The sequence below is a fragment of the Peromyscus maniculatus genome, chromosome 16, assembly GCF_049852395.1.
Source record: "Peromyscus maniculatus bairdii isolate BWxNUB_F1_BW_parent chromosome 16, HU_Pman_BW_mat_3.1, whole genome shotgun sequence".
NCBI classification, from domain to species: domain Eukaryota; kingdom Metazoa; phylum Chordata; class Mammalia; order Rodentia; family Cricetidae; genus Peromyscus; species Peromyscus maniculatus.
The window spans coordinates 27607641-27631306 of NC_134867.1; the positions used below are offsets into that span (position 1 = coordinate 27607641).

A 23666-nucleotide genomic window follows, 5' to 3' on the forward strand; every position below is an offset into this window, starting at 1 on the left:
TATCTGCTTGAGTGATTATGTAGAAACACTGCATAAAATGCACCTGAGCTTTCATTAATATGTAATTAAGTTTTAGAGTTATTTTTCTGAATTTTAAAAACTAGTTTTGCTTTTCAAACAATCTTCTCCCTTTGATATATTTAAAAGATCAGAATTAAATCAATGTACTATATCATCTAAAGGTTAAGTGTTCCAAAATCAAGCTTTCATTCTGATTAAGATGGGAAGTCACTCAAGGGTTTGAGTAGGTTTAGTACTGAGGGTTAAAATGATCTCAGGTTATAAACAGGCAGACAGTGAAGAGCCAAGTAAAATAATTTAGAGAGCGTATAATCATGGTACATCCCAGACTGGAAGAAGGACATGTACCTTGCCACCAGGTTGCTGATGTACTTCAGTAGTACACCTCAGGGTGCGTGCATAAATGCTTTCATTTTGCCTTAGCATGTGAGAGAGATAGAACTCTAGACTGTAAAAAAAATTCAAATGAACAAATGAACACATAGAAGTGAACAATGTGTTCTAAATATTACAACAAGTATGCATCTTGCTGATGTTATTTCATAATTTTGTGTGTGTGATACTGGGGTTGTAGCAGTGGCATTGACTTGGGATGGCGGGGGCTTGGAGAGACATACCATCAGCTTTTTGTTGTTTGGTCTGGATTGAGGGGAGAATGAAGAAGAGAAATGGCTGAGATTCAGACCTTTCACACACCTACAGTGATGCTTGGGGTAGCTACTTCATCTAATCTATAAAAGAGATGTTTTACTTGAATTGGGAACTTGAAAGCACCAAAGGGATGGAAGGTATCAAAGTCATGATGCTCAGTGAGACCTCTAAGAGAGGAGGCTCAAGAAGACCACACTATCGAGAAGGCTGGGGGGTACATTAGGAATGGGGAGTGGGGAAGCAATTGGATTTAATATGGGATGAAGGTAAGGACCAGGAGAGCATGAAGTGCTAAAAATCAAGTAAAGAAATCATTTGAGAAAAATAGAGTTTTCAAGTCGCAAATGATGCTGTTAGGGGAAGAAAAGGAAGTCATGACAGACAAGCCATGTGATGAATATTAAGGATGTCCTCATGTGAGCCTCTCCACACACAATATGAGTAGAATTGGTTCAGGTATGAGCAAAATTTGGAGACAGTGAGTCTTCTTTACTACCAGTGACAAAGAATAAGAGATATCTGAAGGAGAATTGATGTCTTAGGTGGTTTTCTTATGTTTTCAGTGTTATTGAAGTGGGAAGGGTACACTTTACAGATCCCACAGAGAGAAGAGAAAATGAAAGGAGAGACGGGAACTCCAGAGGGAACTTTCCAGCTCTTGTTTTCTTTAGGGCAGTGGTTCTCAACCTGTGGGTCATGACCTTTTTAGGGGTTGAACGGTCCTTTCACAAGGGTCGCATATCAGATATCCTGTGTATCAGATTATTTACATTATGATCCATAACAGTTAGCAAAATTACAGTTATAAAGTAGCAACAAAAATAATTTTATGGTGGGGGGGATCACCACAACATGAAGAACTGTATTAAAGCAGCATTAGGAATGTTGACAACCACTGCTGTGGGGGTGGTGGTGGCACAAAGGCTGCACAATAACTTCAGATTAAAGAACAGGAGGAGTCAGGGAGACTGTCTGAGTTATTCATTGTTGTTGTACCTCTGCTCCGTCTACTTCATTTTGCTACATTCATGTGTAGCTCCATTAGGTCAAGGAAAAATATTGCTCCGAATGTTGAGGTTAAAAGGAAAGAAAATTGAATTTTATAATTGCAATTGAAAATTTTATAATTGCAATTAAGTGATTTAAAAGATTACATGCAGTGATCTATATACCGGTTTTAATAAACATACTTTAGCCCTGATAGCTTCCCTCTGGTTGAAGAATACTGCAATGAGATTTTTCACTCTGGAATAAATAAAGACTCTTTCCTCACCCTCCTTAGGTCTAACAAAATTGGTTTCAGTTTGATTATCCTTAGGATTAAACACACTAGAGGCATTTAAGCACCTCTAAGGATAGAATACAGTCAGGTCAGGCTGTTTTCATGAAGGTAACATTGCTGCCTTGAGACTGAACTCCTGATTTTCGACCAAGCAGATAGTTACTTTAAAAGTCTAACATATCTATTTAACACAATCCATAAAATTGATAATTTACAGATATCATACCTAGGCCACATTATAATAATGATCTTATACAAGGCAATTAAAACTCTGACTAGTGACCTTTTAAAAAGATATAATTCTGGTTCAGGTCCCAACTGGCCATCTCTTGTCACCAAATAAAGTTCCTCACACCAGATAGAGTTATATCCAATTGAGTTGATGGCCAAAGGAGTCCCATGGAAATCTCCAAACAACTTGGGTTACTGCCAAGGTCATAGGTTGCTCCCCATAAGCTGACAGCAAGGCCTCATTGCTGAAGACAACATTCATTCAACTCATTGAACATGGAGAGGTTGAGTTGATGCCCATATAAAACCTTCAGCCCTATGTTCTAGCATCTTTGGTCTGTGAAGGTACTCTCCAGGTTACCAAAGAAGAAACACACACCAACCCAGCCACAAAATCTTTAATCTACAATGTTGTCTTCCTTGCAAAATACACTGGGGCAATGATGGCACAAAGCTCATGGGAGTAAACAACCAATGTCTGATTTGACTTAAGGCCCATTCCTTCCGGGAGGTGGAACCCATATCTGACATCACTTGGGTTACCAAGAACCTGAGACTAGATAACTCAGAGACCTAGGGCAGAGCTAAATATTACTGGTCTTTTAAAAGGAAAAAAAGAGTAATGATAAAAGTAGTGATAAAATGGTTCCTAATGATAATCTCTGTACTCATAGACCAGTGATTTATCCAGTCATCATCAGAGAAGTTTCCTTTACAGCATATGGGGAAAAGAATAAAGAGACCCACAGCCAAACGTTACACAGAGAATGAGAGACTTTGGAACACTCAGCTGTAAATAGGGTGTCTCCCTTAAATCCTCATCTTAGGAGCTTAGGGAACCCCATGCAATAGAAGGTAGAAAGAGTTTCAGAGCAAGACACGATAGAAGACTCTGGGAGAACAAAGTCCTCTAAAACAGCCAAGCAAAGCTCATAGGAACTCACAAAGCCTGGAAGCCCTGGGCCTCCACGGGTCAGCAAAGGTCTTCATCTAAATATCATGACTTTATGTTTAGTGTTTTTATAGGACTCCTGGGTGTGTGGATAAGTGAGTCTCTGATTCTTGTACCTTCTCTTGGGCTCTTTTCTTTCCTTTGGTTTGCCTTCTCCAACTTCAATGTGAATGTTTTTGTATTATCTTATATTTTATGTTGTTGCTTTTTTTTTTTTTTTTTTGGTATCTTAGAAACCCGTTTTATTTTCTAATGAGAGACAGAAAGCGTGTGGATCTGGATGGCAGGGGAAGGTAAGGAGAAACTGGGAGGAGTACAGGGAGGGGAAACTGTAAGCAGTATATGTTGTATGAGAAAAGAATCTTTTTCAATAAATGGGAAAAGATAAATCTCATTATGTATACTACCAGAGAGAAAAAAGATGGGATAGAGAGACAGTCCTGTAACTCAACTTTCACTTCTCTGTGAGTTAAATTTCATACCTAACAATGAGGATTTTCAAAAAAATAATGGTAATTCAAAATCATTCAAATTGATTTACTTATATTAACTCACTATGTTTCTCTTGATAATCCAATGAAGTATATATAATATTTTATTTCTTTTTTAAAATACTGTAAAACTGAAGGTCAGAAAGCTTGCATTAATAGAAAGTAATGGAAACAGGTTTTCGATCCATGTTTAGACCTCCCGTACAAGACCTAACTACTGTGCTATATGATATCAAACAAACCAAAACATGAATTCATAATCAGTTTTAGGGTATGATTTGGGATGGGTATATTCTGGGAGGGGATTTCTTGCTGTTTCAAATGAAAAAAGTATTTTATTATACATGGAAATGCCTGAGCTGGTTCAGTTATTTTGAAGCTACCAGGTGAGAAGTCTGGGAAAGGAAAGATTAAAACATGAAAAAATTGAATTCATGATGACATGGCTAAAGCAGCATATGATACAGTGTTGGTGTTGCTGAACCAATAGCACTTTTGTTTATGATATAAAAATGGTTCTTAGTATTAAATCCAATTAAATTTAATTTCAGATATTTTAAAATTATAAACTGCATCATCACAATGAGGAAGTTAACATCATCTCATGAAGGTTAATAACTGGATTTATTTTGCACTGGTGTAATAATGCTATGTTGCTGGTGTTTTGCTCTTTTGGGGAGCCCACCACTCAGCTCCCAAAGAAATCATACATGGAGGCTTATTCTTAATTATAAATGCTTAGCTTTAGCTTGGCTTGTTTCTCGCCAACTTTCTTAAATAAAGTTTAGCCCATCTACCTTTTGTCGCTGGGCTTTTCCCATTCTCTTACTTCTATAAATCTTACTCTTACTCCATGGTTTGCTGTGTAGCTGGGTGGCTGGCCTCTCTTGTTCTCTTACTCCTTGTTCTTTCTTCTTTTTCCTAGATTTCTACTTCTATATATTCTCTTTGCCTGCCAGCCCCACCTATTTCTCTCTCCTGCCTCACTATTGTCCTTGCAGCCCCTTATTAAACCATCAGGTATTTTAAAAAGGCACAGTAACACAGATTTACAGAGTTAAAAATATGTAACATAAACAAAAGTAACACAGCTTAAAATAATATTCCCAAACAGTGACATCTGCATATACATAAATGAGGGATCATCTCAACTGAGATAATTTGTAACACACACATATATGTGTATATATACATATATGCATATATGTACATACAGAGAGAATATGTATAAGATATATACAGGATATGTATGTATATATTCAGAAATGTGGCTAGGAAATTCAAGTCCCTTTACATTAGCTCCTGTGTCAAGTCTGGCAATTTTATAACTTTCAATTAGTTCATAAAGATGTAAAGAATTGTCCCCACACCTGTCCCTGAACTCCCTATATTCCCAAGGTTAGCTATAGAGACTCAATTTTCTCAATGCTTTCTTTGGTGAAGTGTCTAATAGCCAAACCTGCACACACCACCTCCAAACTCCAATGCCTGCATGTGATGCTACAAATCTTCAACCAGTTTGTACCAATGTAGGCTACAATCACACATCAAACACACAATCAAAAAAAAAAAAGTCCATGAGTCAAAGTCACATCACAGAATCACAAACAAAATTAATGGCCAAGTTAGAATGCCTGCCCCTAAGGTCCTAAAGAAATGTTCTAAAAAGTCATCTAGAAGTTCTCCAGGATATAGAAGATAACCTCATAATAGTCATAAACTTCATCAGAGAATTCAAGGAATTTAAAGAGGAAATGAACAAATGGCTTACTGAACTTCAAGGTGATAGCTATAAATGCCTGAGTGCTGTACAAGAAAAAACAAATACATGACTAAATAAAAAGACAAAGACAACTCAGAGTATGAACACTGACTCCAGTCAAGAGATGGAACTATTGAAGAGAACTCAGAATAAGATGGTGATGGAACTGAAAAATTCAGTAGGTGGAGTAGAAAACAGGCAGGAGGTTTACTAGTAGGGGAATTAAGGAGAAAAGAGAGCACCAGTGTTTGAAGACAAAGTAGAGTAATTGAATCACTTAAGCAAAGAATATTTTAAAAATTGAAAAGAGAACAGGCACACAAAAGAAATGTGCAGTAATTATGGTACACTATGAAAAGTCTAATAGAAAGAGATCATAGACATACTCTGATTCACAATATCCTTTAGAAAAAAACATAAAAATAGACCTAGCCAAGGAGGTAAAAGACTTTTATAATTAAAACTTTAAATCTCTGAAGAAAGAGATCATTGAAGATATTAGAAGTGGAAAAAGATCTCCCATGTTCATAGATTGGTAAAATTAATATTGTGGGAAAAAAATCCTACCAAGAGCACTTTACAATTTTAGTGCAATCCCAACCCAAATCCCCACAGTACTCATCACTGCAGAAGAAAAAGGCATCCTGAAACTTGCATGGAACCACAGGAGACTTCAAATAGCCAACAAAATCCTGAGCAACAGTTCTCTGGGGATTACTATACCAGATTGCTAAATATATTACAGAGCGATAGTAATAAAGACAGCATGGTACTCTCACAAAGACAAACATGTCAGTCAGTAGACCAAAATAGAAGACTCAAAAATGAGCACATGTAACTACAACCCTCTGATATTTGACAAACAAGCATCTTCAACAAATGGTGCTGGGAACACTGGATATTCAAAAATGAAATTTTACCAATACCTATTAACCTGCTCAAAAATCAATTCTAAATGGATCAAAACCCTCAGTGTGAAATCTGAAATGGTGAAACTGCAAGAATACATAAGCAGTACCCTATCATATATTTGTAAGACAGGACTTTCTGAAAAGTATTCCATTTACTCAGGAATTAAGGTCAGTGATTGAGAAATGGGACCTCATAAAACTATAAAGTCTTTCTATAGCTAATAAAATAATCACCAGAGTGAAAAGGAAGACCATGAGTGAGAGGGAATCCTTGTCAGCTATACAACTGATAGAAGATTAATAATCAGAATATAGAAAGAACTCAAAATACAAAGGATCAAGACAACAAAAGACTCAATTTAAAAAGGGGCTATGAACTTACGCCCAACTGTAACTCCAAGGAGCCACGACAATGATCAAATTGGCAAGATATTCTACAATGCTCAGTTGTGGCACTTATATCCTGGCATAAAATACAGAGATCTTATCTGAATTAATAAACAAGAAGATGGAATTTAGGGCCATGCCTGGTCCTATAGTTTAATCACCTGTGGCTGGTGATGCCTTTGAACTAGGAGGAGAACCTACTACTTTCAGTTTCCTAACCCAGTGTAACCCTGACCACATTCTAAATATTTATTCTTATAGCCACAAATAAGTACAGTCTCATGCCCCATCAAAGAAGCTTCTTTTTTTGCATCAGATGGAGACTATTGCAGAAATCAATAACTAATCAAAATTCAGAAGCAACTGATATATTTACAGTACAGCACCTACACGAACAGTTTGGAAAAGAGGAGATGCAAAGGTTGTAAACAATCCAATAGAGGGTCAGGTTGGCTACTGTGGGATAGTGCCTTCCATCTGTGACAGGGAAGCTGGGCCCATGAAATCTCAAGACTATTGTTCCATAAACAAGATCCGAACAGTGACAACACAAGTTGACATGCCAAAGTAGATCAGGAAAATTGCACACGGCCCTACATCTAGATGAAGAGCTACAAGGCAAGCGAGGACTACTGAGATTCGAAGAATCGGCCTTTACCGGGACACATCCCCTGATGGGTTATCTGATCCCAAGTGGTCTGTCCTAAATGTACACGCATACAAGCAACATTAAATGTACTAAGCAAGCTATATTTATATGTACCTATGTAGGTGTGTGTAAAAGTGATTTGCATGTGTATATAATAACAATCAAAGAAGTTATGAACTGGTGAGGACGTAGGTGTGCAGAAGAGTTGGAAGGGAGAAGGAAGGAGTGGAAAGGATGTAGCTATAGTATTCAAGTGTGATTCTCAATAAAATTAAAGGTATACAAGAAACATGAACTTAATTTAAAACAAAGCACAATTGCATTAAAGAGCCTCCCTGTGAACTCAGTTGTCTTATGAGACTTTGGGCACTGGAATTTCTAACATCAACAATATTTTGACATCATTGTTTGTTTGTTTTGTTTTTTTGTTTTTACAGCCTTTCTATCTCCTCTGTTCCAAACTGTTTCCTGAGCTGTAGATGTAGGTGCTGTGTTGTTCTTACATGCACTGTAAATTCATGTCTTTAGCAATGTGATGTTCAGTCAAGTAATTTTACAATAATTTCTCGTATGATGGACTAGTCTTGTGTACTTTGGTTGATTACAAGGATGTAAGAATTGTTACCTTTAGTCTTCATTGCCACAGTAGAGTCAAACACCTATTTCATGGTCTTCTGATTGTTTATTTCAAATTAAAAATTAAGCCCAAACTGGAGAAATCAGCAGTGTACTCAAGGAATTTGTGATGACATCATACTTTTCTTTTTTTCTACTTAATTTACAGTATCAATTTCTATCATCTATCAGAACAAGGTTAGGCTGCTACAGAATGACACATCTCCTCATTCTGTTGTTTTAGCTTGATGCTTTGTTCTAAAACAGTCTTGAATATTTCAGTGTTGGAAAAGTCACTTAGTATATAGATTGCAATTCTATGGATTATATTATGTATACTCCCAAAAAACACCACTTAGGACACAATTCAATACAGTTAATTAATACACTTCTAATTTTAACCTTATTGAGAAGATTCATTTTATAAAATCCCTAATGGACAGATGACATTTTCTGTCTACTCAGAGCAAAAGGGAATATAAAGTATTATTCCATTTGTTTAGCAATTTTAATAATTACTCAAGAACACTAAGGAAAATTTAGTAATCTACAATACAAGAAGAGAGGATATTAGGAAGATTATAGTGTTATTCATATTTTACACTATGATTTCCTCAATCTTCTAATTTTGTTATCAATTAGCCAGACTTTCTTAATAGTGGACTGTGGGTAGATTAGAAGAATTCATGACTGAGATAGGAAACAATTAATTAAAAGAATAGGAGGATAAAAGAGAGAAGAAAAGAGACAAAACTATTAGTGTTAAAAGGGACTAGGACTAAAAAAAAATCCTCTATACTAAGATAAATAAGAAAGTGACTAAGGAAATTTTAGATATGAATAGGTTGAATATAATATACAATCCTTTTGTCTCCCAGAGTATCATTTAGGGTTTGAGTACAAAAGCAAAATGGCTGTGCATCAATGATACAGGATGTCTTGTTCGGATTTGATTTTATAAAACCCACAGTCTATGAGAGGGTTAGATGGCTGTGTGTTGTATTGGAGTCTGAAATCAGAACTAGAGGGAAGATAGATGGTGGAAGGAGCAAGGCAATTGCAGCCCGCAGGGGATGGGATGAAATTCATGACCATAAATTCCAATTTGCCCTACTCCTGTGACCTTCACGTCTGCATGCTCAGTGATAGTGGTAATTCTCAGGATAAACTGCTGTCCCTCTTCATGAGCTGAATATGCACTTTACCCAGGAGTGGGAGAAGCCAATGGAACTTCTGGCAGCGCCGTCATTTTTGCAGGCATAGCTGCTGTCCGTCGCCAACCATGGAAGCCAGAAGATCAGTAATAGCATGTGCGCACCACTGCACTGGTCCCTGAAATGACCATCTAAGGGCAGACAGTTCACTTCCCTGCCTCCTGACTTACAGATTGGGCAGAAGCTTTCTTTCACTCCCACTCTGCCCAAACTGTGCAAGTGTAAGAATTCTAAAAATCTATTTCTACCTGGTGAAAAACAAAATGGGAAATGACTATTCTACTTTCCATGAGCATCAACGTTTACTAATTTTAGTTACTCTTAATGTGCTCTTGAAAATGCCCTGTCCTTCTGTTCTAATGCATCAAATGCACAAACATACATATGTATATATGTATATATCACCTAGGTATAGAGTCTTACCCCCAGATCCTTATACTCATATGTACACATGCATATTTTATATGGATTTTTAAAATCATTTTTCATTTTATTGAAAGCTTTATTTATTTTTATGTGTATGAGATTTATGTCTATGTGTATGTAAGTGTACCACATGTATGTCTAGTGTTCTTGGAGGTCAAGGGAAGGTGTTGGGCATCCTCCAACTAGAGTGACTAATAGGATAGTTGTGATACACCACGTGGTTATGTGGAACAAAACTAGAGTCCTCTGTAAGAGGAACAGGTGATTTTAGCCACTGATCCACCCCTCCAGATCCAGTTTCTTTCTTTTGCAATGGAAGAAAATGTTCAAAGCTGATTTTGCTTTGTTTTTGTGCTTATCTGCAATTAGTCACTTACTAAGTCCAACTTCCATTACAAATAGTATTTCAAAGCTAAAAAACTTATCAAAAGCCTTTCTGGACTGAGTTGCCATGACCTTGAACTTTTTGGAGAGATGGAACCACAGGTCAAGAAATGCCAACAAGCTGCATGAGCTCCTATTTCCAAATAAAATTTTAGAACATGGGATTCATCATCTTTGTTTTTAATGTTCACAGCTCTTTCTCTTGTGTTAAAATGTTGACCCTTGAGCAGAACACTATAATTTTCCCTCTTTCTTGTATGCAGTTGCAAGTATAACTAAAATGTCAAAATTACTTATGGTAGAAACAGTGACAGAAGTTTTGGGTATTCAAACTCTGTTCCAAAGACAGGGTCAGATTGTGTCTCAAAAATATTGAAAGTAATTCTTTACTTATGATGATAATGTGATGGAGATTAATTCATTTCACTATGATTCTGAGTATTAGTGACTATTCTTTTCTTTCTTTCTTTTTAACTATAAAAGTAAGACACTTAGGTCAAAACTGCATAAGTACACACTAAGAAATAACAACCTAAACAAGACAAAACAAAAAGCAAAAGCAAAAACAAAAAAAACAAAAATCATTGCTCTCAGTCTATCCAACCCTCTTCTATTCTCTTCCTCTATTTACTTTAGTTTATATCACATATGCATTTGTATTTCTAGGAAGAGTTCTATACAGAGGAGCAATAAATAAATAAAGGAACAATAAATTAAGTTTTTTTTTTTTAACATGGGAGGCATGGGTATTTTACCTCTGCTTTTAAGACTCTCTCAGTTTAATATTATCTATGCACCTTCAATCTTCAGTTATTTGGCAAAGTGTGCTTAGATGGAACCTGAGTTACTCTGTTTTCATTCAACTGCTACGTTTGAGGCAACTAGGAACACGAATATGGGCAAAGGTAAGTGCAGTTCCCCACTGCCTCCCAATACCGGAAAACTATGCTGCAAATATCGAAGTCCATGATAGTCCAGCTAACTGGTGCTAGACCCATGACCAATAGAAGACTTTCTGTGTTGCAAACAAAGGCATAAACAAGGTTTGAGTTCCTTTACCTGTGCCATGAACACTAGGGTTGTATTATACTTTAAAAACTAAGCATGTAAAAATATGAGATTTTTACTAATAGAAAAATAGGTATCTTTCCTTTACCAGAGGAAAAAAAATGTTTTAACTTATAATTACAGGTTACAGTTCATCATTTGGGGAATTTCTAGGCAGAATGCAACTATTGGCACTCAGAAAAATCATACTCCAAAAGTATGATATTTTGGAATGCTCAGTCTTGCTATTCTTTCTCCTGTTCTGTTTTTCCCCATGAAGGATGCTTTACAAACTAGAATCCCTCTCTCTAGAATGGGCCACCGAAACTAGAGACTCTGCTAAAGATAACCCCCCAAAAATCCTATTAATATTATAATCTCCCTGCGTATGTGTGTGAACACGAGTCATAAACAACTCACCTTATCTGATGATAAGTCATAAGACTTTTATTAGAGAAGGCATTCATCATCCCAGGGGAAAGAATGGTGACAACAGAGAGCCAGAAATAAACAGAGCAAGCCTTTGCTGTAGCCTCTCCCAGTCTTTCAACCTTGGCTTTGGTTCATTCCTTCCGACCACCTTTTGAGAAGGGTGTCATTTTGTCATCAAACCAAAGTATAAAAATTAGTTTTCGCCGGGCGGTGGTGGCGCACGCCTTTAATCCCAGCACTCGGGAGGCAGAGGCAGGCGGATCTCTGTGAGTTCGAGGCCAGCCTGGGCTACCAAGTGAGCTCCAGGAAAGGCGCAAAGCTACACAGAGAAACCCTGTCTCGAAAAAACCAAAAAAAAAAAAAAACAAACAAACAAAAAAAAAAAATTAGTTTTCATGGTCATTTTGGTCATTAGTTTTGAAGGTGCCTGGGTCTTATAAATTTCTGTTTCAATAAATGTCTTCTGTTTATGCTGATACTACCTTTGATTATAGGAATGTCAGCTATGATCATCATGTTTTAGAAGGTAGGATATTATATCATTCCATACCTATGCTACACATAGAATGAAGTATCCTTTGACTCATAGGTATAACAAGGAATGAAACAAACAAGTATTTGTACATTTATGGATTGTCGTATATTTGTTGCCAAGCTAGCATGAAACAAAATAATTACCTCAAGCATAGGAAAATCCAAAATATCATTCCAATTAAACAAAAACTAAGTTGGTTTCAGAAAGACAAATATCACATTTGCTCTCATTTGTGGGCCTTGGATCTTATAGAGATGTAAACACATACCCATAGCATGAAAGAAGAAGCCTAACAATGGAGAGTGAGCAGAGAGAAAAGAGCAAGGGTGGTATGATATGGATACGTATGTTTACAGTGTCTCATATACTTGCATTATGCTTGTCTTATATAACTAGTCTAATGAAATAATTTTAAAAATTATGAAATGGCTTGCTTAGTTAGATATGATAGTTAAACTTACAAACAAAAAAGAGACAGCATGAATGAATGATTTATATAAGAATATCTTCTTGGGATTTTTTTTTTTTATTGTGTGAGTACATTTGTGAGTTGGGGGAGAGATGGACAGAGACAGGCACAGGGAGACAGACAGAAAGAAATCTGTTCTGTGGAGGCCCTAAGAAAATTTCTGATTCCCCTGGGCTAAAGTTACAGGAAATTTTGAGCTGTTCAATGTAGGTGAGCCCTTCTAGTCCTCTGCAAGAACAGAATTTGCTCAAGTGCTCTTGACCATTGAGCCATCTCTTAAACACCTAGATGAGCATATCTTGACAACTGGTGCTTTTTAATTATTCAAAAGCAAGTCAAAGAATCTGGAGCTCAATCAACTGCTGCTCACATTGCATCCACATTCAGAAACCAAGAGTGGTGAATTAATGCTGTGATCAGCTTCTTTTTGTACATGTTTAGGATCAAGGGTTTTGACTAGGGAATGGTAACTGCTGTGGGATGTTCTCTATGCTGTGAATGTGTTGCTCTGATTTGTTAATAATTAAAGTGCTGATTGGCCAGTAGCCAGGCAGGAAGTATGGGCTGGACAAAGAGAGAGGAGAATTCTGGGAACAGGAAGGCTGAGGCAGAACGACTGTGCCAGCCACCACAATGAGAAGCATGATGTAAGATACCGGTAAGCCACAAGCCACATGGCAAGGTATAGATTTATATAATGGGTTAATTGAAGATATAAAAACTAGATAGCAAGAAGCCTGCCACAGTCATACAGTTTATAAGTAATATAAGCTTCTGAGTGATTATTTTATAAGTGGGCTGCAGGACTGTGGGGGCTTGGTGGGACCTGGAGAGAAACTCTCCAGCTACAGCAGGTGACACTCACTGTGGATGGATCTTCCATTCTCAATTAGTGACAGCAAGATAATCATCTACCAGCAAGTCCAAAGGCAAAACTTCAGTGTGATTCTAGACTCTGTGAAGTTGACAACACTAACCATAATACCTGTTTTGTATGCTTAAACAAATTAACAAGACAGCTTCAATTTTAAAGCTAGAAATCTCATTAAACAATATGCATCAGGAAGTAAGGATGCAAATAAAAACATTAAGATGAACAAAAAAATCCATATCATTGAGATTTTGAGGTCTAAACTTAGAGATGGTTTAAAAATTATTTTCATCATCTGAATTCTACCAGGGTTAATGTAATTATACACCTAACCAAGCTAACCATAAAAAGAGATAAGATAAATTAACATTAAAATTAAAATCTATAATATTATAATAAACAGTAATAAAATTCAGAGTTTTTAAGGGATAATTTTAAAGCCTACATTCCAAGAGAATGAAAAATGTAAAAGAAATGAATATATTTATAAGCACTTAAACCTTCCAAAGTCAAATTAAGATGATACAAATAGCTGGGTGGTGGTGGCACACGCCTTTAATCCCAACACTCGGGAGATAGAGGCAGGCGGAACTTTGTGAGTTCAAGGCCAGCCTGGTCTACAGAGCGAGATCCAGGAAAGGCGCAAAGCTACACAGAGAAACCCTGTCTCAAAACAACAACAACAACAACAACAAAAAAAAAAATGCAATGAACAAATTAAAAGAGTTCTACAAATATCAACGGCTCGAAGAAATAGTAAAACGTCCCAACTAAAAATAATCCAAGATAGGATGGATTCACGGATGAATTCTACCATACTTTAAGATGAACTAATGTTAATGTTCTTCAAATTAGTCTGTAAAATAGAACCAAAATAATACCACCAAACATTTACAAAACCAATATAACCTTGGTAATCAAGTGCAAAAATACATTAAAGACAAAAAAATTATCATGATGCATACAGATACAAAAATGCTCAACTTTTTTTTCATACCAAACTTAATAACATATTTAAAAGACCATATACTATGACAAAGCAGGCTTATTTTCAGGCATTCAGGGGTGTTCTAACATACACAATGCAATATAGAGCACAGCACATAAATATTCCCAAAGAAAGAAATCACATGATCATTTCAATAAATGAAAAACTGGTCTTTGATAAAGTTTCACATCCCTTCATGACTAAAAACTCTGAAGAACAGAAGGAACATATATTGTTGCAATAAGAGTTTCTAAAAGTGATAAACTAATGATTAGCATTATGCAAAGTAAGGAAGATCTGAAAACATTTCTCTTAAAATCAAGAATGAGGCAAGAGTGTCCATGTCTCCACTCTTATTGAATATCACTATATTTGAAGGACAACCTGAGAATTAGGGCATAGGTGAAAAGAAAAAGATGGAAGAGATATAAATAGCAAACAAGAAAGCCAAATTATCTCTGCCTTCAGAGTCTATAGTCTTACAAGACCCTCAAAACACCACCAAAAACTCTTAGATATAATAAGCATCTTCAACAAAGTAGGAAGGTACAAAGTCAGCAGAAAAAATCAACAGTTTCTCCATGCACCAATAATGGATATGCTAACAAATAAATAAATAAATTACCCCTATTTACAGTAGTCTAAAAATGTCATAAGAATAAATGTAAGACTAAGTCTAACAAGGGAATTAAAATTCTGCCATGTAAAATTGAAAACACTAAAAAAAAAAAGTAGAAAAAGACACCAGAAGATGGTAATATCTCCCATGCTCATGAATTGGTAGAATTATTTTTGTAAAAAAAAAAATGTCTATATACCAAAAGAAATCTATGGACTTAACAAAATTCCTATAAAAATTTTAAGGAAAATGTCCACATAAATAGGTATTTCAATCATTAAATTCATCTAGAAGCACAAATGATTCCAATAGGCAACATATCCTGAAGAAAAAGAAGGATGCTAGAGGTGTCACAGTGTCTGGTGTCTATTTTTGTTACAAAGACATAGCAACAAAATCAAAATGGCAGGGCATAATATGGATGAGCAGAGAAATGGCTGAATGAATACAGTTCTTTTTCTTCAAGCTTGAGGACCTGAATTTGAATCCCACCATCTATATAAAGGATTTCTGTGCTTTAAAACCCAGTCCTGGGAGGAAATAGAGACAGGTAAAACCCTGGGGCACATTAGCCAGCCAACTTAACCAAATAAACACTCTCCAAATCCAAGAAAAGACTTTGTCTCAAAAATAAGAGAGAATGTAATTAAAGAAGATATTGGAAATCAACCTGTGGCCTACACACATATGTGTTCATGTATATACAGCCATACAAACACATGCATACACACTACCTATGCATATCTTCACACACAAAAATGCACTAATAAAACCCATTATTTTGCATGCTATATTTCAAAAGAAATATAAAATTTAACAAAAATAGAACATAAAGCAAAGACATTAATATAGAATCTAAAGCTTTAAAACAACTAGAATAAAATATACTAACATGTAAAACTAAACATAAAAAGAGATGCAATAGCTCAGGATAATTGCAAGAATTGATAAATGTGATTGCATAGAATTAAAAAATATTTTGTACAACAAAGAAAACAGTAAATGAAGAGACAGCAAACAAAATGGAAGAAAATTTTTCTCAGCTATACATCTGAAAGGGGTTTAATAGCTAGAATACACAAAGAAGTAAAAAATAACTACCGGAACTCTCATCAATAAATAAACAGATGAAATGGATACCCAAATATGAAGTACAAATGGTCAAAACATATATGACTATTGTTTCAAAAATCTTAGCTATTAAATAAATTCAAGTATATTTTTAAAAAGCTACATTGGCATTTCATCTCACACAAATTGAGTAAATATCATAAAAAATTACACAAAACCAGAGATGTGAATGTGGAAGATGAAAGATTCCTCACACACTGCTGATGAGATTATAGTAGTATACTGTTTAGTAGTACACATTATATACTAGTATAGCAGTAAAATGCAGCAACTACAGAAGTCAGTCTGGAAGCTCTTCAAAGATCCTAGCAGATCAATGGAGAAGATGTGTGGATTTTACATCACACACAATAAAATACATACAACTTTTAAAAAGTGATATTAGTAAATAACACAGAAGGAAATTACAATAATGTGTGTTGAGATGACTCAGTATGTAAGATCACTTGCTGCCATGACAGGTACCATGTTCCATCTCTAGGATCTATTTCATAGAGAGAAAAAAACTCTTACAAGTTGACCTCTGACCTTCATATTGCATACTTTGGCATGCATGTGTGCACTTTTACAAACTTACACACACAATAAATAAGACGTAGAAATTATGATGGGCACATTTGTTAAAGTTATGGAAAGGTTTCCCTAAAAATACCAATTCAGCACTAAATGATATATGATGGCTAAACTTCCAAAAAATAATGAGTCTCAATATATGGTACAGTGTATAATATTTATCTTTTAAAATCTTAATGTTTGATCTAGGTGTGATGGCACATTATTTTGATCCTAGCTCCTAGGAGGCAGAGGCAGGTGGACTTCTGTAAATCTGAGGTCAGTATGGTCTACATCATGACTTCCAGGACATCCAGTGCTACATAATGAGATCCTATCTCAAAACAAAACAAAAATGTCAATGGTTTTGTATTATTGGACATCTTGATTCTGCAACTCATTACCTAGGGGACATAGAATTTTCAAATTTTAATTTTAAAAAATAATGTAAATATGGTTTTACCATGTCTCCAACAAAAATATTTCAAGACCAAAAATATAGAAATTATATGATGTTATGGTTAAAATGCATATTTCAAATGAACATATTTTTCATTATCTTTTTCCTCAGGTCCTGAAGGATCATTAAATTTTTATAAACTAGGCATCAGTGGACTTTATATAGAACCCTCTGCTTCGTAAGTGTATTTCTAAGCATAGGGAACTGGAAATAAAATGCATCCTTTTAGTCATAGTGGCCTAAAGAACAAGATAGCCTGGAAAATTGACAGAAAATGTAGACTTTGAGATAAGACTTGAATTACAGAAAGAAGCACACAAAATAACAGGCATCCTTTCAATCCAAGAACACATAAAAATAGATAAAGTCTAAAAATCTATTGTGTTCAGCCCGACTCGTGTGTGTGTGTGTGTGTGTGTGTGTGTGTGTGTGTGTGTGTGTATCCACAGTAACAAATGCCTCTTTATATACAACTGCAGTTAGGTAGGCAACTAGGTAAAAGATAGACAGTCAGGCAGACAGAAAGAGATAGATGATAGAAGATAGATAGATAGATAGATAGATAGATAGATAGATAGATAGATAATTGGTGGATAGATAGATTATTGGTAGATAGATAAATAGATGATGGATGTAGAGATAGATTAGATAGAAAGACAGATACAAACATACATAAATACATACATAGATATATAGATGGATACAGATACATAGATACATAACATATAGATGGGTATATATAGATAGATGATAGATAGATAGATAGATAGACTGATTGATAGAAAGAGACAGAGACAGAGAGACAGATGATTGATAGACAGGCAGATGTAAGTTAACCTTATACTTTGGGTCTAAATTGGAGATTTCCCCCAAATAATTTCATTCTGCTAAACTCACATCCTAACAAGCCGTACACCTGCTTAACTGGGATAAGTGCCAAGAACAGGAAAAACTTCAGGGGAGTTAATTTCCAGAGCAACAGATAAATGGCACACCTCATTAGAAAGTCTATTTAAAAGGCACATTTGAGGGATGTCTGCAAGACTTTCATAATAAATTGATGCTTACACCATCACATCATTGCCATCTTTCTTCTCAGATTACTGATCTTATTTCCTCCTAATAGGGTTCAAATTCAAGTTACATTTTATGAGTAACTGCCTCCTTTATGCCAGGTATACATTCTTCACATAGATCATTTTCTTCTAATTACTGATCTGCTTTGGAAATGAGTATGCTTTGTGGGACTTTTGGGAAATTTTCTGAATAGTGATAACCACCGTGATACAATGTATGATAACATTTCCCTGTTGTGGTAAGGAGAGTAGATTATGACCTTTGTTTTGTGCAAGAAAATCTAAAATTACTATAATTTTAGGTAAATTATAAATTTACCTAAGGAAAATCTAAGTAATTTCTTAAGAAACACTATTTGTTTAGATTTGTTATTGTTTAAAGTGAAACCTGTCCCTTCATGAACAACAGAAGGTATTTGTAAGACATTTCAATCACGTGCACTAATTTTAGTCCTCAGAGAACTGCAGCCAACCCTGTTTCTGTAAGAGCTCACTGGTTTAATCTGTAGAAGCTTGAGTCAGGCCTCCAGCAACCTTCAAGAAAACCCAGCTTCTGTTACTAAGGGACCAAATTTCTTTTCTTCCTCAGACGTTTCTATTGGCACTTAATTTCCAGGGGAGAAGTAAAGGCAATGAGCATAACAGCAGAGTGATGCTACATCTTGAGGGCTGGCTTTTCTCCTCTTGTGGCTATTAATAGCTCCCCAAGAGCACCCTGTTTTGGATTGTTGAGCTATGTAGATATCCCAGGAGTAGGCTTCATCCCCTATGAAGTCAGTAAAGCAGAAGTGCATTTCCTCAAATTTCCCTAGATAGAAACTTCCAGGTAAGTTTGGAGTTGGAAAAGGGAAGGCAGAATGTAAGAGGTGATGCAGCCATGGTTTGCCCTCTGAAGGTTGGTGCTGGGTGTGTCTTTTCACATTTTCCCTAGTATCTTGCAGTATCTTGTCTTGCAACATCCTACTTGGTCTCCAGTTCCTGCTGGCCTGTCTCCTTCACAGATCTCTAAGGCATGGCATAGCAGTTCATGACCAATACCTCACCACTTGAGCTGGTGAGAAACAGATGAAGGTTACAATCTGTCCTTACCCTCTACTTTGTTTCCATCTGTCCTCTCAATTCTCAGCATGCTGACTTTTCACTCACTCAAATCTTATATAACATGCTTAGCCAGCTTCCAGGACTATTACAATCCCTAGTCCATACCAGGCGAAGTGTTTCTTCTGCTCCCAACACATAGAACACACCCAAGAATGTTTGAGATTTTTTTCACTTTGCATTTGGCAAGAAATCAAGGAGAGCTGAAATAGTTTTCAGATCTATTTATATTTAGCATCTTAAAATTTGTCTTTATTATACTGAATAATCCAAATAATAAATTTTGAAGAAAAGAAAGTGAGATATTATCTCTATCACAGACAAGGAAAAGAAAATCCCCACTCATATTATGTGAAGGCTATTTGCATGTGTTCCATGAGTAGAATACAAGGCCAAATCAGATCAAACTCTGAAAATGAGGAGTTAGGAAACTTGTTGGTTGAAAATTCTCCCCCTAAAGTCAGTACAGTATGTGTTTACTGGAAAGAAATTTTCCTTTTTCTTTTCAACCCACTTTAATTGTTTCACAGTATTTATCAACTGTAACAAAGACCAGTGGTTGCCATTCTGGCCTTCAATATAAATTACAACATATTTCTTTCTACTCCTAGTCATGTTTTGAAAATATTAATAATTACATATTGAAAAAATATTGGGATAATACAAAAGAGTCATCATGGATACATACATACTACTTCCTAGTAAAAATTTAAATTATACTAGTTAAAAACAGTATTGAAATATCTAATTGAAGTAATTTTTTTTTTGTGATGAAACATCAAAAAAAAAAAAAACTCATTAAGAACTGACTAAATGATCTTAGCCATTCTGACAGGTGTAAGATGGAATGCTGGTGAAGATGCTGGTGAGGATGTGGAACAAAGGGAGTTTATGGTGGAAGTTCAAATTTGTTCAGCCACTTTGGAAATCAATAGAGTGATTTCTCAGAAAATTGGGAATCTAACTCAAGACCCAGCTATACCACTCTTGGACATACAACCCAAAGGAAGCTCAATTATACCACAAGGGAACTTGCTCAACTATTTTCATAGTAGCACTATTCATAATAGCATTATTCATAATAACCAGAATCTGAAAACAACCTAAATATCCCTCAACTAAAGAATAGATAAAGAAAATGTGGTACATTTACACAATGGAGTATTCTTCAGTTGTTTAAGAAATGGCATAATGAAATTTTCAGGAAAACAGATTGAACTATAAAAAAATCATCCTGATTTAGGTAACCCAGACCCAGAAAGACAATCATGGTATGTACTCAGTTATAAGTGGCTATTAGCCATAAAGTAAAAGATAACCATGATACAACCTACAGACCCAGAGAGGCTAAGTAACAAGGAGGGCCCAAGGGGGAAACCTGGATCTCCCTAGGGAAGGTAAATAGAGTAGATTTTGTGGGTAGACTGGGGACAGATGGGAATTGGAATAGGAAGGATCAGGTAGAAGGAGGATGGAGGGAGAGAGTACTGGGAGAAATAACTGGAATTGGGGGGAGCATTTCTGGGTGAGATAGAAACCTAGTGCAATGGAAACTCTCAGGAATCCATGAGGGTAGCCCTAACAAAGACTCCTAGCAATAGGGAATATGTAGCCTGAACTGCCTATCTCCTGTAACCAGGCAAGACTTCCTATAAGATGTGCATAGCAAGGGTGGCATAGGAATCATGGGAGTGATCAACCAATGACTGGTCCAGCCTGAGACCCATGCCATGAGAGGGAGACCACCCCTGAAACTGCCTAGTGGCCAGGTCCCAGCGGCTAAACAAAGAGAGACCTAGAACAGAACCAAACATGACTGGCAAAAAAAAAAATGTTCATGAAATAACTTCTAATGGTATTCTGCTATACTCCTAGGTTGGTGCCTAGCCTAATTTTCACCAGACAGGGAGGTGTCATCCAGCAACTGATGGAAACAGATGCAGAGACCCACAGTCAAACATAAGTCTGAGCTCAGGGAATCCTGCAGAAGAGGGAATAAAGAATTGTAGGAGTCAAAGGGGTCAAGCACACCACAAGAAAACCCACAGAATCAACTAACTAAGGCTCTTAGGGTCTCACAGAGACTGAACTGACAACCAGGGAGCCTGCATGGGACCGACAAGGCCTTCTGCACATACATGACAGTTGTGTAGTATGCTCTTCTTGTGTGACTTTTAAGGGTGGGAGCAAGGGCTGTCTCTGACTCTTATGCCAGCTTTTGGAACCCTATGTCTCATACTGGGTTGCCTTGTCCAGTCTTACTACATGGGGAGGTGCTTAGTCTTACTGCAATTTAATATGCCATGTTTTGTTAACATCTATGGGAGGCCTGCCCTTATCTTAACAGAAATGGAGAAGGAATGGATGGGGAGGGTATAGGGGACGTGGCACTGAGGAACTGGGAGGAAACTGTGGTCAGGATGTAAATAGTAATATTAATACTATTAGTAATAAAATCATTACAAAACAACTCACTAAATGGATGAAAGGAATTAGAATTTTTAATATAAGTGAGTGTGTCTAAAACATACAAAGATTAATATGAGCTCCAGATTTTTTTGTTAGAATTGTGTCAACTCTTTGAATTTGTATTCTTTTGGTTACATAAATGAATCACTTGAATTTTAATAAGTTAAAAGCTTTTAAGTTTTTTAATATTTGTTTCCTTTTAAACTTCAAATTTTGTAATTTTTTATTTCTTACCCATTGATACGCTCATCTTAATACGGTCTGTTTTCCTGTGATCCTGTTTTTGTTTTAATATCCATTTGTCAACTAGAGCATTGCATGTTCTTACCACACATCTGAGGTTTTATCTAAGATGTATAATTTATGTAGATTTATTTGAGCATGAGGTATGTAGCAGCTAGACACAAACACATCACCTTACATCCCATTCAAATGATCTCTACTGTTTTGTACTCATGCTTCTGAAGACTTTTCCAAACAATAAGCAGTAGAGTTATCCTATGAAACCAAAAGAATTTTGTAGAAATGAAAAACTGTATTTCCAAGTCTAGAACATGAGGTGAATGTGACTTCTGCTCTGCTCCTTCCTATCGAGATGGCACGGTCAACCATGCTGTAGGGACACACCAGTGTCAACAGCCTGATGAGGGAGACATCTTGCAAATAGTTCCATTCACATTATCAAGTGCTGTCTCTGCCAATGTGTTTACTGCAATCTCAGGATAGCACTTAAAGCAGAGTAACCTATATAAACCACTTCCAAATTTCTGACCCAGGGATACTATTTGAAATTGCAAATGTAACTTTATTAACTCCTTTATTTTTGAAGCAATTTGTTAGTCATGAATAATTACTCTTTTAAAAAGGCAAGTAGAATTCCCTAACCACTATTTCCTTAATTCCCAAGATCAAGCTCAAAAAAGTTTCCATTAGGGCTGGAGAGATGGCTCAGGGGTTAAGAGCACTGACTGCTCTTCCAGAGGTCCTGAGTTCAATTCCCAGCAACCACATGGTGGCTCACAACCATCTGTAATGAGATCTGGTGCCTTCTTCTGGCCTGCAGTCATACATACTATATACATAGTAAATAAATAAATCTTTAAAAAAAAAGTTTCCATTAAATGAAATGAAATTATATACATATATTTCTTTCCCTGTAAAATGTAACTTTAATCTCAAAATATCAGAATTCTATGTTTCTTTAAGTAATATGACTCATAAGACTTCCTATATGTCTGATAGTCACACAGAAAAGAATAAAACAATCTTTGCTTTGAAAAATTGCATTTCTACTTGATATAGTCAAGTCAACTGATATTTCTAATCCATTGTACTAATTCATCTGGATAGATGTGTCCACATAGTACTAGAAGAAAGGAAATACAGTACAGTGCATTATTCTTGTGATGTTACAGGATGCATTGTAAAAAAAAAAAAAACAAAAAAAACAGAGTATGTCATGAAACATGAATAAGCCTTCTCAAGACAGAAGTGAAGAAAAATTTCACTCCCTGAGTGTAACACTTATGACAAATGGGTTCTTTTTTTTTTTTTTTTTTTTGTTTTGTTTTGTTTTTCGAGACAGGGTTTCTCTGTGTAGCTTTGCGCCTTTCCTGGGACTCACTTGGTAGTCCAGGCTGGCCTCGAACTCACAGAGATCCACCTGGCTCTGCCTCCCGAGTGCTGGGATTAAAGGCGTGCGCCACCACCGCCCGGCGACAAATGGGTTCTTTACAGCTTCTTTAGAAGTGTTATTTCATATAATCCTATAACATAGATATTTTCACAATCCCCACTTTGTAGATGTAAAAACTGAGGCCAAGAGTGGCTATATATATATGTCCATTGTCAAAGAGTTATCAAGTATCATGGTCTGAGATAGCAGATAAATGAGGCACTGGAGTCCCCATTCTTAAGTATTAACCATCACACTAGCTCTACCA

The 23666-nt window shown here is 36.1% G+C and overlaps 1 protein-coding gene across 21 annotated transcripts in view; it reads right to left on the reverse strand.

Annotated features, from left to right (window-relative positions):
- The window catches only part of Trdn (triadin), a 373213-nt gene that overhangs the window by 296414 nt on the left and 53133 nt on the right, over nucleotides 1-23666 (reverse strand). The gene's annotated exons all lie outside the window — the stretch shown is intronic.